Source organism: Pinus tabuliformis, chromosome 7 (genome assembly GCF_031772625.1).
Source record: "Pinus tabuliformis cultivar Carrire ecotype Pingquan chromosome 7, CPIR1, whole genome shotgun sequence".
Taxonomy (NCBI): Eukaryota; Viridiplantae; Streptophyta; class Pinopsida; order Pinales; family Pinaceae; genus Pinus; species Pinus tabuliformis.
The window spans coordinates 753,893,831-753,909,299 of NC_142293.1; positions in this window are offsets into that span (position 1 = coordinate 753,893,831).

Consider the following 15,469-nt stretch of genomic DNA (forward strand, 5'->3'; position numbering starts at 1 on the left):
TATTGGTGGTACCTCTCGCGTCTGTTAACAGTTCCCACCATTGACTGGTAATCAGACGATGTTCATGCATGTTCGACTTCAGCTCATAAATTCACATGCTTGAACTTGTACTCTTGTTCGGGTCGAGATGGAGCGCAAGACCCTGGATTGTGTCTGTTGTAATCCAGGCATGATTCTTGGTACTTGACTCATTCACTGGATGGCTGCGACCATACCTGAGTCAGTTCATTGATCCTAACCAGATGGCTGCGTCCATACTATGGATCTAGATTATTTATGTACTCTCTTATGGATGGCTGCGACCATACCATGTACATCATGTAATTGAACTATCAGTCATGTCTCTTAATACAGCTCCTCGGCGGCAGTAACTATATGTGCTCTTGTGTGCTCTTATGTGTGTGTTTTTGTAAAGCATTTCACCCCTCTCCACCTCTCGGGCTTCATGCTTTAGGGGGCATCTGTTACACAGTAATTTGTCACCATCCCTGTTACTCCTCTTTTCGTACCTTGGAGGACCCGTCCCGGGAGTTATAAGAAGTGACAAAGTCTAAAAACACTTGCATTATGTTCCCCTGAGTATGTACTCCATGTTCCCTGAAGACACCTTCTGCAGATCATCCCTAAAAAGTGCTCTTTTTCCATTGGCGCAAGTCCACAATATCTTAGCCGCGCCAATGATGGAGATCCTCAAAAGGGGGCACGACCATTGGCGCTCTGTCTTAGAGCAACAGTCACGCCAACCAAATTTAGTCGTGCTTTTTGCCTTAATGCACATCCGACTGTTGTTTCCTTCATTACATGGAGCTTTTCTGAGGATAGAAAATCAGTCTTTTGTCGAGCTTTATCCATCTTTATGGCTTTTGCTAATCCGCGAAAGGTGTCCAGGTTCATTGCATCCTCCTCCCTTCTCCATCTATATAAGCTTGTCATTATGCATTGGACAAGCTAGAGTGTTGGTGTTAGTGTTATGCTAGTGATTTGGTGATTGAGTTATAGTAGTGATGATTATTGGTCATGGAGTGTCAGATGTTGAGTTCTTGGAGGAATGCTAATGAGTGCTAGAGAGGTTATGCTGCCGGAGAGGAGATGCATGTCAAGACACATATAGTTACTCACCCAGCCAGGAGAAGGGTCGACGTCAGAACAATGGTTGTAACTTTTCCTATTTATTAATTGATGAGCGACTGCTATTATAGTTCCAATCTCATTATCTGTCATGGTGATATGTTGATTTATTTCCTTTCTGACTTAAATATAGTTGTGCCTTGGTAGTTTCTATGTTGGTATCTGTCTCTTCCTTTGCATGTGTAGGTGTTCGTTTATGATCTGTTGGAGCAAGGGAGCGAGGATATCAACTTTGCTTCAATCATAGCGTTGGACTCCAGGTTAGTCTTCTTGATTCACCCTTGATGCATAACTAGGAACTTGTGTAGCAGCGTGGTTTGTTTGTGGCTAGTTCTGTGATAGGCTAGTGGGATCGCCTCTGTCCGCAGAGGGGATTTACCTTACCAAGGGGATCCTCATAACGAGCTAATAGATTGCCAGGGTGTGTGTTTAGGCCATACTACTAACAATGTTGCTGAATACTGTGCTGTAATCGAGTTACTTGCTAGAGCAATTAATTTTGGTATTCACGCATTGATAGTAAACCTGGACTCTCAACTTGTTGTCCACCAGCTCAACGGGCAATATTCCATCAGAAACCATCATATACTAAGGTTGTATTTACGTGTAAGGTTGTTAGAAAGGCATTTTGATTTTATTACATATCAACATGTTCCGAGACAATTAAACACATTATCTGATGCATTGGCCAATCATGTATTAGATAGACATCTGCATAATTTGTAATTAAAACATTATGTAAGCAAGCACATGAAAACACAATACTGAACCATGAACATATGTATATATATACGTGTGTGTCAAAATGTTTGCGCCCCGCACATTACATAATCCAAAAAATAATACATATCCAAAACTCATACAGCCGTCGACAACATGTCTCTCAAAAACGTGCAAAAAATGAAACCTAGGCATCTAATCGCGGTGATGCTCATGATAACATGTCACCGCCCGCACCACACATCTCAACAGATGATGGACGCGAGTAGATACTCCCACTGTATGCTTCTGGTACGCTCTAGGCACGTCCGCCAGTCTACCATAATCTGGGATCCCTCGAGTAAGTGCCTCGAGGTTCTGTACTAGGTCAGCATCGTCACCCTCTTCCTGAGGGTCCGCTCCAGGTTGTACTCTCCGTACATTGTGAGGCAAGTCGGCTGGTCATTCTACACCAACGTCTGCATACATATATAGATGCTGTAAGAAACAGACATGAATTATAAAAACTTGAATATGTTAAAATATTGAAAACATAAAAGGTCCTTACCTAGCTCCTCGTCCCAGTCCTCTCCCTCAGGCAACGGGAGGTCTGGATCTCCAGTAAAATCAGTGCCCGCATAGGGCCAGTCCTCCACGACGATAAACTGGTGTTGGAGCCAAACGAAGAACTCGGGCCTCCAGGACATCTGCTGGCCCCCACCTCCTCTGGGCATAAGTGGTGCCCATAGAGCCAATCTCGGCTCCCGTGGCACTGGATCTGCCACTATACCTACTGGGATCCGGAATATCGGTAGCTGCTCCAGGAAAAATGATGCTATGATGGATCCATATCCGAACTGTTTATTGCCATCACGCTTACATTTGGTAAGCTGCCTCTTTATATTTGTTGTTACTGTTGTGGCCCAATCAAATAATGTAGGGTGTAGGCACTCAGTTTCCAGCAGCAAGTGATTCTTGCTGGCCTCGTGGGGTGCCTGTACCCCAGCCGTCCGAGTGATAGTGAATAGTACCACTCGTAGCACCAAATCTGGGATAGTGACAATGTCCACCTTGGCACTATTGGATCCAAAATGGGCCCCAGGACAAACTATGGCCATTACCTCCCCCATCTTTTCCCCAGAAGGTCTACTACCGGTCAAGATGGGCCGCACACCCCGCCGAGATAGTCCAGTAATAAAATAAACATCAGAGACATCCAACTCCAATGTCTGGTCTTTCAGGCGGAATACCTGATCCTCAATATCCCAGGCATCCACAATAAACCTTAGTAACTCGGGCTGTGCACGTAGATAGGAGGTAAGAAAGAATTTTTTCAGGCCACAATCTCGTAAAGCATTCATGCATGCGTCATCTTCCAATGCCAAAGCATCTATGGCCTCATGTTCCCTTTCTCTCCATTCTATAGCCATTTTGACCAATTCCTGCAACCAAAACACCAAAATGACATCATAAGATCAATGGTGAAACCAAAAATCAAATAAAATTGCAGGTTCAACGGTCAAAATTATGTGAAAATTGGTTCGCGCAATTGGCACGACTGTTTTCAAAACAGTCGCGAAAATGGTGCGACCCCTTGTAGGAAAAGAGCCCATTGGCGCGAACCCGCGGGGGGAACTCGCGCCAATGGGCGCAGCCCTAATTTTTACAATCCCCCTTACGGAGGGTCATTCCGTGGGTAAAAATTTAAAAAGATGGAATAGAAATGAAGCTAAGGATGAGGCCTCTTACCTGTTTCAAACGGTGGCTCGAATGGTCTCCTGGATTCGTCGCAATCAACAGTTGAAGTTTGCACCCAAAACCCTCCAACGATAAACTTACAAGGTAAAAAGTGAAAAGTAATTTTATTGTAAGATCATCTTCGGCAAAATCACATGACCAATCTTTTGTCGACGCGTTTCGAACCAACCAGTGTGGTTCATCGTCAGGACAAGTTGGTTCGTTTGTCCTGACGATGAACCACACTGGTTGGTTTGAAACGCGTCGACAAAAGATTGGTTATGTGATTTTGCCGAAGATGATCTTACAATATTATGGATCACAGAAGTCTAAATTCCTCAGTAATTTTATTTTTTATTTTTTCACTATTTATAACTTCTTTTGGCTTAAAAACACATTAAAGTCATGTTTTTGTGAAATATTTTTATGTCAAAGTAGGATTTTACGCTATTTTTTGTATGGTTACAGGGATTAGTGCCAAGCAAGAAACTTAACGAGCTCCTTTTTCGGTTTTTCGAGCTCAGTAAAATACAAGAAAAGGTTACTTCAAGGTCCGCTTTTAGCTCTTTTCTGACCATTTAAAGAGGAAAAGATTGCTGAGTCCCTCCTCTTGACTCGTTAAATGGTGATAAGGGGCGGTCGTTTTAAGTTCTTTTTGTCGACCGTTAAAACATAAAAAGATTACCGAGTTTTTGTCATTTCAAACTCGTTAGTGGTTACGAAACGACGTGGTTTTGACCGCTTTTTTACTTTTTCAGGTCAAAGTCACTAATCATGAAAAGTACTCCTCGATCGTAATGATCGGGCGGTTCTTTCGGGTATTATTTTATACTTTTTCGGGCCCGAGAGACACAACTTTACGAAAAAGGACATCCCTGGAGTTTCCTTTTCTGCTGTCTTTTCAAACTCTCTAAACATGAAAAGACACCGAGTTCTTCCTTTGTCAGACTCGTTAAAACTTAATGACATCGGATTTTATCACAATACAAGCATATGCTATCCCCATCAAGCTTGTTAAAAATAACTGGGGTACTCGCCAGAAATGGTGGGGGGAAAAGAAAATTTTGAACCATAATTATTACCGTAAAGGCAGTATGTCGCTCTTGAACATGGCACTTTTTGCTTTCGTGTCCAGGGTGGGGATATTTCATCTCATATCTTTCACTTGCTGCCATGGATTTGGGTACCCTATTTGACCTCTCATTCACTCATTGCCTCGTCATCATGACCTTTGATACCTTGATGTCAAATACTGCCAATTCCGTTAATGTGCCGCCGATATGTTCAAGAGAAGTTGACCTCTGCAAATAAACAACCTCCCTCTGATAGTTCGTACAATCTTGATTCACGACATTATCTCTCTGTCTCGTGTCGATGATGTGGGAAACATTATGGCCCACCTTCGATCAAGGTCACTCCCTGTCGACTTCAGCTCATTATCCAGGAAGTTGACCTAGAGACTCCCTTCCGGTGCCTTGGAGCCTGCATGCCTCAATGGCAGGTTCTTCGTGTTCGACGTGAGGTTTTCATCATTGGCCTCCGATCGAATGATTCTACGGGTGTTCGAATTCAGCTCATTGATTCACACGCCGTAGATTGTACTTATAGTACCTTGAGGGCCATTGTCATTATTGGTGGTACCTCTCGCGTCTGTTAACAGTTCCCACCATTGACTGGTAATCAGACGATGTTCATGCATGTTCGACTTCAACTCATAAATTCACATGCTTGAACTTGTACTCTTGTTCGAGTCGAGATGGAGCGCAAGACCCTGGATTGTGTCTGTTGTAATCCAGGCATGATTCTTGGTACTTGACTCATTCACTGGATGGCTGCGACCATACCTGAGTCAGTTCATTGATCCTAACCAGATGGCTGCGTCCATACTATGGATCTAGATTATTTATGTACTCTCTTATGGATGGCTGCGACCATACCATGTACATCATGTAATTGAACTATCAGTCATGTCTCTTAATACAGCTCCTCGGCGGCAGTAACTATATGTGCTCTTGTGTGCTCTTATGTGTGTGTTTTTGTAAAGCATTTCACCCCTCTCCACCTCTCGGGCTTCATGCTTTAGGGGGCATCTGTTACACAGTAATTTGTCACCATCCCTGTTACTCCTCTTGTCGTACCTTGGAGGACCCGTCCCGGGAGTTATAAGAAGTGACAAAGTCTAAAAACACTTGCATTATGTTCCCCTGAGTATGTACTCCATGTTCCCTGAAGACACCTTCTGCAGATCATCCCTAAAAAGTGCTCTTTTTCCATTGGCGCAAGTCCACAATATCTTACCCACGCCAATGATGGAGATCCTCAAAAGGGGGTGCGACCATTGGTGCTCTGTCTTAGAGCAACAGTCGCGCCAACCAAATTTAGTCGTGCTTTTTGCATTAATGCACGTCCGACTGTTGTTTCCTTCATTACATGGAGCTTTTCCGAGGATAGAAAATCAGTCTTTTGTCGAGCTTTATCCATCTTTATGGCTTTTGCTAATCCGTGAAAGGTGTCCAGGTTCATTGCATCCTCCTCCCTTCTCCATCTATATAAGCTTGTCATTATGCATTGGACAAGCTAGAGTGTTGGTGTTAGTGTTATGCTAGTGATTTGGTGATTGAGTTATAGTAGTGATGATTATTGGTCATGGAGTGTTAGATGTTGAGTTCTTGGAGGAATTCTAATGAGTGCTAGAGAGGTTATGCTGCCGGAGAGGAGATGCATGTCAAGACACATATAGTTACTCACCCAGCCAGGAGAAGGGTCGACGTCAGAACAATGGTTGTAACTTTTCCTGTTTATTAATTGATGAGCGACTGCTATTATAGTTCCAATCTCATTATCTGTCATGGTGATATGTTGATTTATTTCCTTTCTGACTGAAATATAGTTGTGCCTTGGTAGTTTCTATGTTGGTATCTGTCTCTTCCTTTGCATGTGCAGGTGTTCGTTTATGATCTGTTGGAGCAAGGGAGCGAGGATATCAACTCTGCTTCAATCATAGCGTTGGACTCCAGGTTAGTCTTCTTGATTCACCCTTGATGCATAACTAGGAACTTGCGTAGCAGCGTGGTTTGTTTGTGGCTAGTTCTGTGACGGGGCAAACGAAAATTTCCCTTGAGGTTGTTGGTAGCCATAGAGTGGTGGGGCTCCGAATTGAGTTGAAGGGCCGGACTGGGTTGGATAAAAAGTTTGTGATTGAGACCCGGGCTGCATTTGAAGACCAGATGGGTATTGGGGTCCCATTTGGGGCCACGGACCGGATTGAGCAGCGCCAATAGACTGTCCTATAGGGTGGTCTATCTGGCCAGAAGGAAAACCTTGTTGATGGTGAGGTTGGACGATCTATCCAGAAGGTTGTACCTGCTGATACTGAGGTTGGCCTACCTGCTGGAATTGTTGTTGCGCAGTCGAAGGTTGTCCTAGCAGACTAGATGGTTGAGGAGGCTGGGCAGTTGGTTGGCCCAACTGTGTTTGAGGCTGACCAATCTGCCCAGAGGGTTGTGAATACTGGACAGTAGGTTGACCGTGTGGTTGAGTACCTTGTCTAGACATTGGACTATACTGGACATTGGATTGGTTCGGGTTAACAGTTTGTTGACCACTTTGTCCAGCAGGATAGCCTTGCTGGATACCAGGTTGGACTTGTTGAAAAGACGACTGACCTGAGCTACCAGAAGGTTTGATATAAGAAGAGGAAAAAGGAGCGGCAGTAACGAAAGGGTTTCCATAAACGGATTGCCCTAGTTGGTCTTGAGGGGGTTGTATTGGAGATTGCGCGGATAAAACTTGACCAAGGATTGCCCGAGGCGGTCCGAAGTTAGTCGTTTATTAAAAGGCACCTCTGGGACTCCTGCGGTGCTCGAGGAGCCCTTTCCCACCCAACACACTCAAAAAACTCAAATGGTGGTTGACGCTACTCAGCCTGCCTCTTCCTTTGGTTCTCAAGTGTTTATGGCTGGTACAATACCCATTAATATCAGTACTCGAACGAAGGATTATTCGTCATCTGCCAGGAAGGAGCCTGAGGTTCTCCCAAGTGCTCCCCCATTCAGTTCAGGTCCGCTCCACATTGAGAGACCTACCACTGAAATTCCTCTTCGACCCCCTCCAAAAGGAGTACTCCGGAAATCCTCGTATAATCCGAATGCTCGTGCTGCACAGCACTACAACATCGTTGAGGACTTAGCACAGACTCCGTCGGCTATGTCCACTTTAGAGGTTCTCCAGAGTTGCCCTTCGCAGAGGAAGTCCATGCTATCTGCCATTGGGGGCATAGACCCGGCCGATTCGGATTTAATAACCTTTGACTTAGAATGCCACACTCTAAGACTACCTCCCCAAATCGCCTTCCTCATACAGGTAATTATTGATTCCAAGACGATTCATCGTACAGTTATTGATGAAGGTGCCTCAACTTGCATCATGTCCGTTGCCTGTTGGAAAGCGATTGGATCTCTGACGTTGAGCCAATCTCCCACCACCTTGGAAGCTTTTGATGGAAGAGCGTCCCGTCCTTACGGTATACTCCAATGTTTACCAATCTCTTTGGAAGGGAAGACGGTCGAGATGGAAGTTGAAGTCGTTGATGCTACTCTAACCTACAACCTCCTTCTCGGACGTAGCTGGATATACGCCATGCAAGCTATTGCTTCATCTTTCTTCCGAATCATCCGTTTTCCTCATCAAGGGAAGATCGTTAACATTGACCAGCTCTCCTTTTTTGCTTCTTCTTCCGAAGGCACCATCCCGTTCGTGGATCATATTTCCAAATTACCTAAGACTATGGGAGCTGGACTTTTCAAAGATCATGATCTTATGGGTGTTTTTCCACTCCCTCCTATAAATGTCGCTTCTATCAATATGATCGCTACTGGCTCTGATCTGTGGCTCGTACCCCCTACAGACCAAGTAGATTCCTGGGGCGACCAGATGCCATTGAGTCCCGCCGAGTTTAATTATATTGAAATTATTGCCGCCTTGGCTCCCTCCTCTACGCTTACTCCATCCTTAGGACTTCTAAATAAGGCTTCTTCGGATTCTCTAGGGGAAATATTCCTCTCCGACGAAGCTATTATTGAGACTATGTCTCTAGAGGAACCTCCCTGGTATAGTTCTCACCATCGTTCCTCATTTCTCCCTGCCTCGCAGCATTTCCTGACATGCCTCGAACGGTTTTCTCCTTGTCTACCATCACAAATCCTTCAAACGCCTATTCAAATTGATCAGGTTTTTTTTGAAGGAAATATGGCAAACATTACACGAACCCAACCCCTCGACATCTCTGTTAAACCCGAGATAGTCGAGCATCTTCATATCGGAGTCACTTGTACTCCAGAGGAGATTCAACTTTATTCCGAACTCTTTCGTGAATTTCGTGATGTTTTCGCATGGTCCTATGAAGAAATGCCTGGCATTGATTCTAGCATAGTGATGCATGAAATAATCACGTACCCAGATGCTAAGCCTGTTCGTCAACGTCTACGCCCTGTACATCCTAGGAAGGCTGCGGCGATTAAGGCTGAAGTAGAAAAGCTTCTTAACGCCGGTTTTATTTACCCTATTCCTCTTACGGATTGGGTATCTAACATTGTCCCTGTAACTAAAAAACAAGGTACAATCCGGGTTTGTGTCGATTACCGTGATATAAACAAAGCCTTTCCTAAAGATAATTTTCCCACACCATTCATTGATCAGATCATTGACGAGTGTGCCGGCAGTGAAATGTATTCTTTTATGGACGGTTTCTCCGGTTATAACCAGATCAATATTGCTCCTGTTGATCAACACAAAACGGCCTTTATTTGCCCATGGGGGACTTTTGCCTATAAGAAGCTCCCTTTTGGTCTTAAAAATGCTAGTGCTACCTTCCAGCGCGCAATGTCTTATGCATTTCATGACATTCGGCATATTGTGCAACCTTATCTGGATGATCTTCCTGCTCATTCAGCTAAACGTGAGGACCACCCTACACACCTTCGCGAAATCTTTCTTCGCTGTCGGTACTACCGCATCCGGCTAAATCCCCACAAATGTGTCTTCTGCGTTGAATCTGGTAGACTTCTCGGTTTTATCGTTTCCAAAGAAGGCATCCGTTTGGATCCCCTTAAAGTCGAAGCTATCGTCAATCTCCCTCCCCCAAATTCTTTGCATCAGTTACAAAGTTTGCAGGGGAAAGCCAATTTTTTACGCCGTTTTGTTCCCAACTATGCCGAAGTAGCTAAAGGTTTTACGCGATTACTGAAGCGTGATATCCCTTTCCATTGGGATGCCACAGCTCAGGAATCTTTTGAACGTCTCAAGAGTTTACTTGTTTCTGCTCCATTGCTTCGTCCTCCGGATTATTATCGCGACTACACCTTGTATCTAGCTGCCGCCGATACCACTATCGGCATGGTTCTTGTCCAAAATGATGATGATAACACTGAACATGTTATTTACTATCTCAGCCGCAACCTTTTAGATACGAAAACTCGATATGCTTATATCGAAAAGTTGGCACTAGCCGCAGTTTGTGCTGTACAACGTTTCCGTCATTATATTCTTTTGCGTATTACTACTGTCATTTCTGACTGCAACCCCATGACGTATATATTGTCACGCCAGTTACTGGGGGGCAAATACTCAAAATGGATTGTTATCCTCCAAGAGTTTGACTTGGAATTTACCACTGCCAAGTCTAAGAAATCTCTTGTGTTCGCTGAGTTAATTTGCTCTTTGCAATCGTCTTCCTCAACCTCGCCTGCAAAAGACCAAATACCAGATGAAACCCTATTCCTCATTAGCACCCTCGATCCATGGTACGGAGATATAATCACATATCTGCAAACGTCCTCCTTCCGTCCGGGTGTGTCTAAAGACGCTCGGCGGAGGATTCGTCATCAATCTCAACCCTACTGTATCATTGGAGATAAATTATATCGTCTTGGTGCAGACTCCGTTCTCCGCCATTGTCTTACTCTAGAGGAAGCTGAACGGGTTCTAAATGACTGCCACTCTGGCGCTTGTGGCGGACATATGTCCGGATATGCTACAGCCCAAAAAATCCTTCGTGCTGGCTATTTTTGGCCCTCTATTTTCGAGGATTGCATCCTTGCCGTCCGGTCTTGTCATGAGTGCCAGATATACCAGTGGAAAATGCGAGCGCCTTCTGCTCCGTTGCACCCTGTGGTTTCCGTCGGCCCTTTTGCAAAATGGGGCATTGATTATATGACCTGTAACCCTCGCTCGGCTGGGGGGCATGGGTTTGTCATCGTTGCCGTCGACTACTTTACTAAATGGGCCGAGGCGATGCCTACATTAACTGAAGATGGTCACACTGCGGTGCAGTTTTTTTATTTCATGATTCGGTGTCCCTCAAGCCATTGTCACTGATCACGGAAAGCATTTCCGTAATCATATGATGTCGAAATTAACAACCCAGCTAGGCTTGCAACATGATAGTTCAACTCCATACTACCCTCAGTCCAATGGTCAAGTTGAAGCTGTCAATAAAATCTTGGTTACAATGCTTCAACGTATCGTTGGTGTGCATAAATCTAACTGGCACTTGATGTTATTCCCTGCCTTATGGGCTTACCGAACCTCCATGAAAGATGCCACTGGTTTCACTCCATTTCAACTAGTTTATGGACTAGAGGCTACCCTTCCAATTGAATGTGAGATCCCTTCATTGAAATTAGCCGTCGAACTGCTTCCCAACACTACCCCGTTAGAAGAACGCCTTCTTTACCTAGAACGGTTAGATGAGACTCGTCGTCTGGCCTCTTTGGCCATCGAAACACAAAATAAGCGAGTCAAGACTAACTTCGATCAGACCGTCCATCCATGTTCTTTCGTTGAGGGAGACTTGGTCCTACTCTATGATCAAGCGAAAGACAAGTTAGGCGTAGGAAAGCTCGAATCTATGTGGCTAGGCCCTTATATTGTCAAGAGAGTCCTGCAGAAAGGAGCCTACGAGCTGATTGATTATGAAGGAAACCCTCTTGGGAAGCCCCGAAATGGGCTTTACTTGAAAAAGTACTATGCGTGATGCTGGTACATTTTATTATGTACATACATGTACTTTGGTGTGTTGTGTGTCGGTTTTCGAGACATAGCTGCCACTTATTGTGTTTTTCGCTTCTTGTGCAGATTTCGGATGCACCTTATGTTGGTTTCGCTGATGGTGCCTACCGCAGTACCCGCAGTTTGTCTTCTGCGGCATGGGTAATCTACGATCCTCATAACGAGCTAATAGATTGCCAGGGTGTGTGTTTAGGCCATACTACTAACAATGTTGCTGAATATTGTGCTGTAATCGAGTTACTTGCTAGAGCAATTAATTTCAGTATTCACGCGTTGATAGTAAACCTGGACTCTCAACTTGTTGTCCACCAGCTCAACGGGCAATATTCCGTCAGAAACCATCATATACTAAGGTTTTATTTACGTGTAAGGTTGTTAGAAAGGCATTTTGATTTTATTACATATCAACATGTTCCGAGACAATTAAACACATTATCTGATGCATTGGCCAATCATGTATTAGATAGACATCTGCATAATTTGTAATTCAAACATTATGTAAGCAAGCACATGAAAACACAATAATGAACCATGAACATATGTATATATATACGTGTGTGTCAAAATGTTTGCGCCCCGCGCATTACATAATCCAAAAAATAATACATGTCCAAAACTCATACAGCCGTCGACAACATGTCTCTCAAAAACGTGCAAAAAATGAAACCTAGGCGTCTAATCGCGGTGATGCTCATGATAGCATGTCACCGCCCGCACCACACGTCTCAACAAATGATGGACGCGAGTAGATACTCCCACTGTATGGTTCTGGTACGCTCTAGGCACGTCCGCCAGTCTACCATAATCTGGGATCCCTCGAGTAAGTGCCTCGAGGTTCTGTACTAGGTCAGCATCGTCACCCTCTTCCTGAGGGTCCACTCCAGGTTGTACTCTCCGTACGTTGTGAGGCAAGTCGGCTGGTCGTTCTGCACCAACGTCTGCATACATATATAGTGCCTACACCCTACATTATTTGATTGGGCCACAGCAGTAACAACAAATATAAAGAGGCAGCTTACCAAATGTAAGTGTGATGGAAATAAATAGTTCGGATATGGATCCATCATAGTATCATTTTTCTTGGAGTGGCTACCGATATTCCGGATCCCAGGAGGTATAGTGGCAGATCCAATGCCACGGGAGCCGAGATTGGCTCGATGGGCACCACTTATGCCCAGAGGAGGTGGGGGCCAGCAGATGTCCTGGAGGCCCGAGTTCTTCATTTGGCTCCAACACCAGTTGATCGTCGTGGAGGACTGGCCCTATGCGGGCACTGATTTTACTGGAGATCCAGACCTCCCGTTGCCTGAGGGAGAGGACTGGGACGAGGAGCTAGGTAAGGACCTTTTATGTTTTCAATATTTTAACATATTCAAGTTTTTATAATTCATGTCTGTTTCTTACAGCATCTATATATGTATGCAGACGTTGGTGCAGAACGACCAGCCGACTTGCCTCACAACGTACGGAGAGTACAACCTGGAGCGGACCCTCAGGAAGAGGGTGACGATGCTGACCTAGTACAGAACCTCGAGGCACTTACTCGAGGGATCCCAGATTATGGTAGACTGGCGGACGTGCCTAGAGCGTACCAGAAGCATACAGTGGGAGTATCTACTCGCGTCCATCGTCTGTTGAGACGTGTGGTGCGGGCGGTGACATGCTATCATGAGCATCACCGCGACTAGACGCCTAGGTTTCATTTTTTGCACGTTTTTTAGAGACATGTTGTCGACGGCTGTATGAGTTTTGGACATGTATTATTTTTTGGATTATGTAATGCGCGGGGCGCAAACATTTTGACACACACGTATATATATACATATGTTCATGGTTCATTATTGTGTTTTCATGTGCTTGCTTACATAATGTTTTAATTACAAATTATGCAGATGTCTATCTAATACATGATTGGCCAATGCATCAGATAATGTGTTTAATTGTCTCGGAACATGTTGATATGTAATAAAATCAAAATGCCTTTCTAACAACCTTACACGTAAATACAACCTTAGTATATGATGGTTTCTGACGGAATATTTCCCGTTGAGCTGGTGGACAACAAGTTGAGAGTCCAGGTTTACTATCAACGCGTGAATACCGAAATTAATTGCTCTAGCAAGTAACTCGATTACAGCATAGTATTCAGCAACATTGTTAGTAGTATGGCCTAAACACACACCCTGGCAATCTATTAGCTCGTTATGAGGATCGTAGATTACCCATGCCACAGAAGACAAACTGCGGGTACTGCGGTAGGCACCATCAGCGAAACTAACATAAGGTGCATCCGGCATCTGCACAAGAAGCGAAAAACACAATAAGTGGCAGCTATGTCTCGAAAACCGACACACAACACACCAAAGTACATGTATGTACATAATAAAATGTACCAGCATCACGCATAGTACTTTTTCAAGTAAAGCCCATTTCGGGGCTTCCCAAGAGGGTTTCCTTCATAATCAATCAGCTCGTAGGCCCCTTTCTGCAGGACTCTCTTGACAATATAAGGGCCTAGCCACATAGATTCGAGCTTTCCTGCGCCTAACTTGTCTTTCGCTTGATCATAGAGTAGGACCAAGTCTCCCTCAACGAAAGAACGTGGATGGATGGTCTGATCGAAGTGAGTCTTGACTCGCTTCTTTTGTGTTTCGATGGCCAAAGAGGCCAGGCGACGAGTCTCATCTAACCGTTCTAGGTAAAGAAGGCGTTCTTCTAACGGGGTAGTGTTGGGAAGCAGTTCGACGACTAATTTCAATGAAGGGATCTCACATTCAATTGGAAGGGTAGCCTCTAGTCCATAAACTAGTTGAAATGGAGTGAAACCAGTGGCATCTTTCACGGAGGTTCGGTAAGCCCATAAGGCAGGGAATAACATCAAATGCCAGTTAGATTTATGCACACCAACGATACGTTGAAGCATTGTAACCAAGATTTTATTGACAGCTTCAACTTGACCATTGGACTGAGGGTAGTATGGAGTTGAACTATCATGTTGCAAGCCTAGCTGGGTTGTTAATTCCGACATCATATGATTACGGAAATGCTTTCTGTGATCAGTGACAATGGCTTGAGGGACACCGAATCGTGAAATAACATGATTGAATAAAAATTGCGCCGCAGTGTGACCATCTTCAGTTAATGTAGGCATCGCCTCGGCCCATTTAGTAAAGTAGTCGACGGCAACGATGACAAACCCATGCCCCCCGGCCGAGCGAGGGTTACAGGTCATATAATCAATGCCCCATTTTGCAAAAGGGCCGACGAAAACCATAGGGTGCAACGGAGCAGAAGGCGCTCGCATTTTCCGCTGGTATATCTAACACTCATGACAAGACCGGACGGCAAGGATGCAATCCTTGAAAATAGAGGGCCAAAAATAGCCAGCACGAAGGATTTTTTGGGCTGTAGCATATCTGGACATATGTCCGCCACAAGCACCAGAGTGGCAGTCATTTAGAACCCGTTCAGCTTCCTCTAGAGTAAGACAACGGCGGAGAATGGAGTCTGCACCAAGACAATATAATGTATCTCCAATGATACGGTAGGGTTGAGATTGATGACGAATCCTCCACCGAGCGTCTTTAGACACACCCGGACGGAAGGAGGATGTTTGCAGATATGTGATTATATCTCCATACCATGGATCGAGGGTGCTAATGAGGAACAGGGTTTCATCTGGTATTTGGTCTTCTGCAGGCGAGGTTGAGGAAGACGATGGCAAAGAGCAAATTAACTCAGCGAACACAAGAGATTTCTTAGACTTGGCAGTGGTAAATTCCAAGTCAAACTCTTGGAGGATAACAATCCATTTTGAGTATTTGCCCCCCAGTAACTG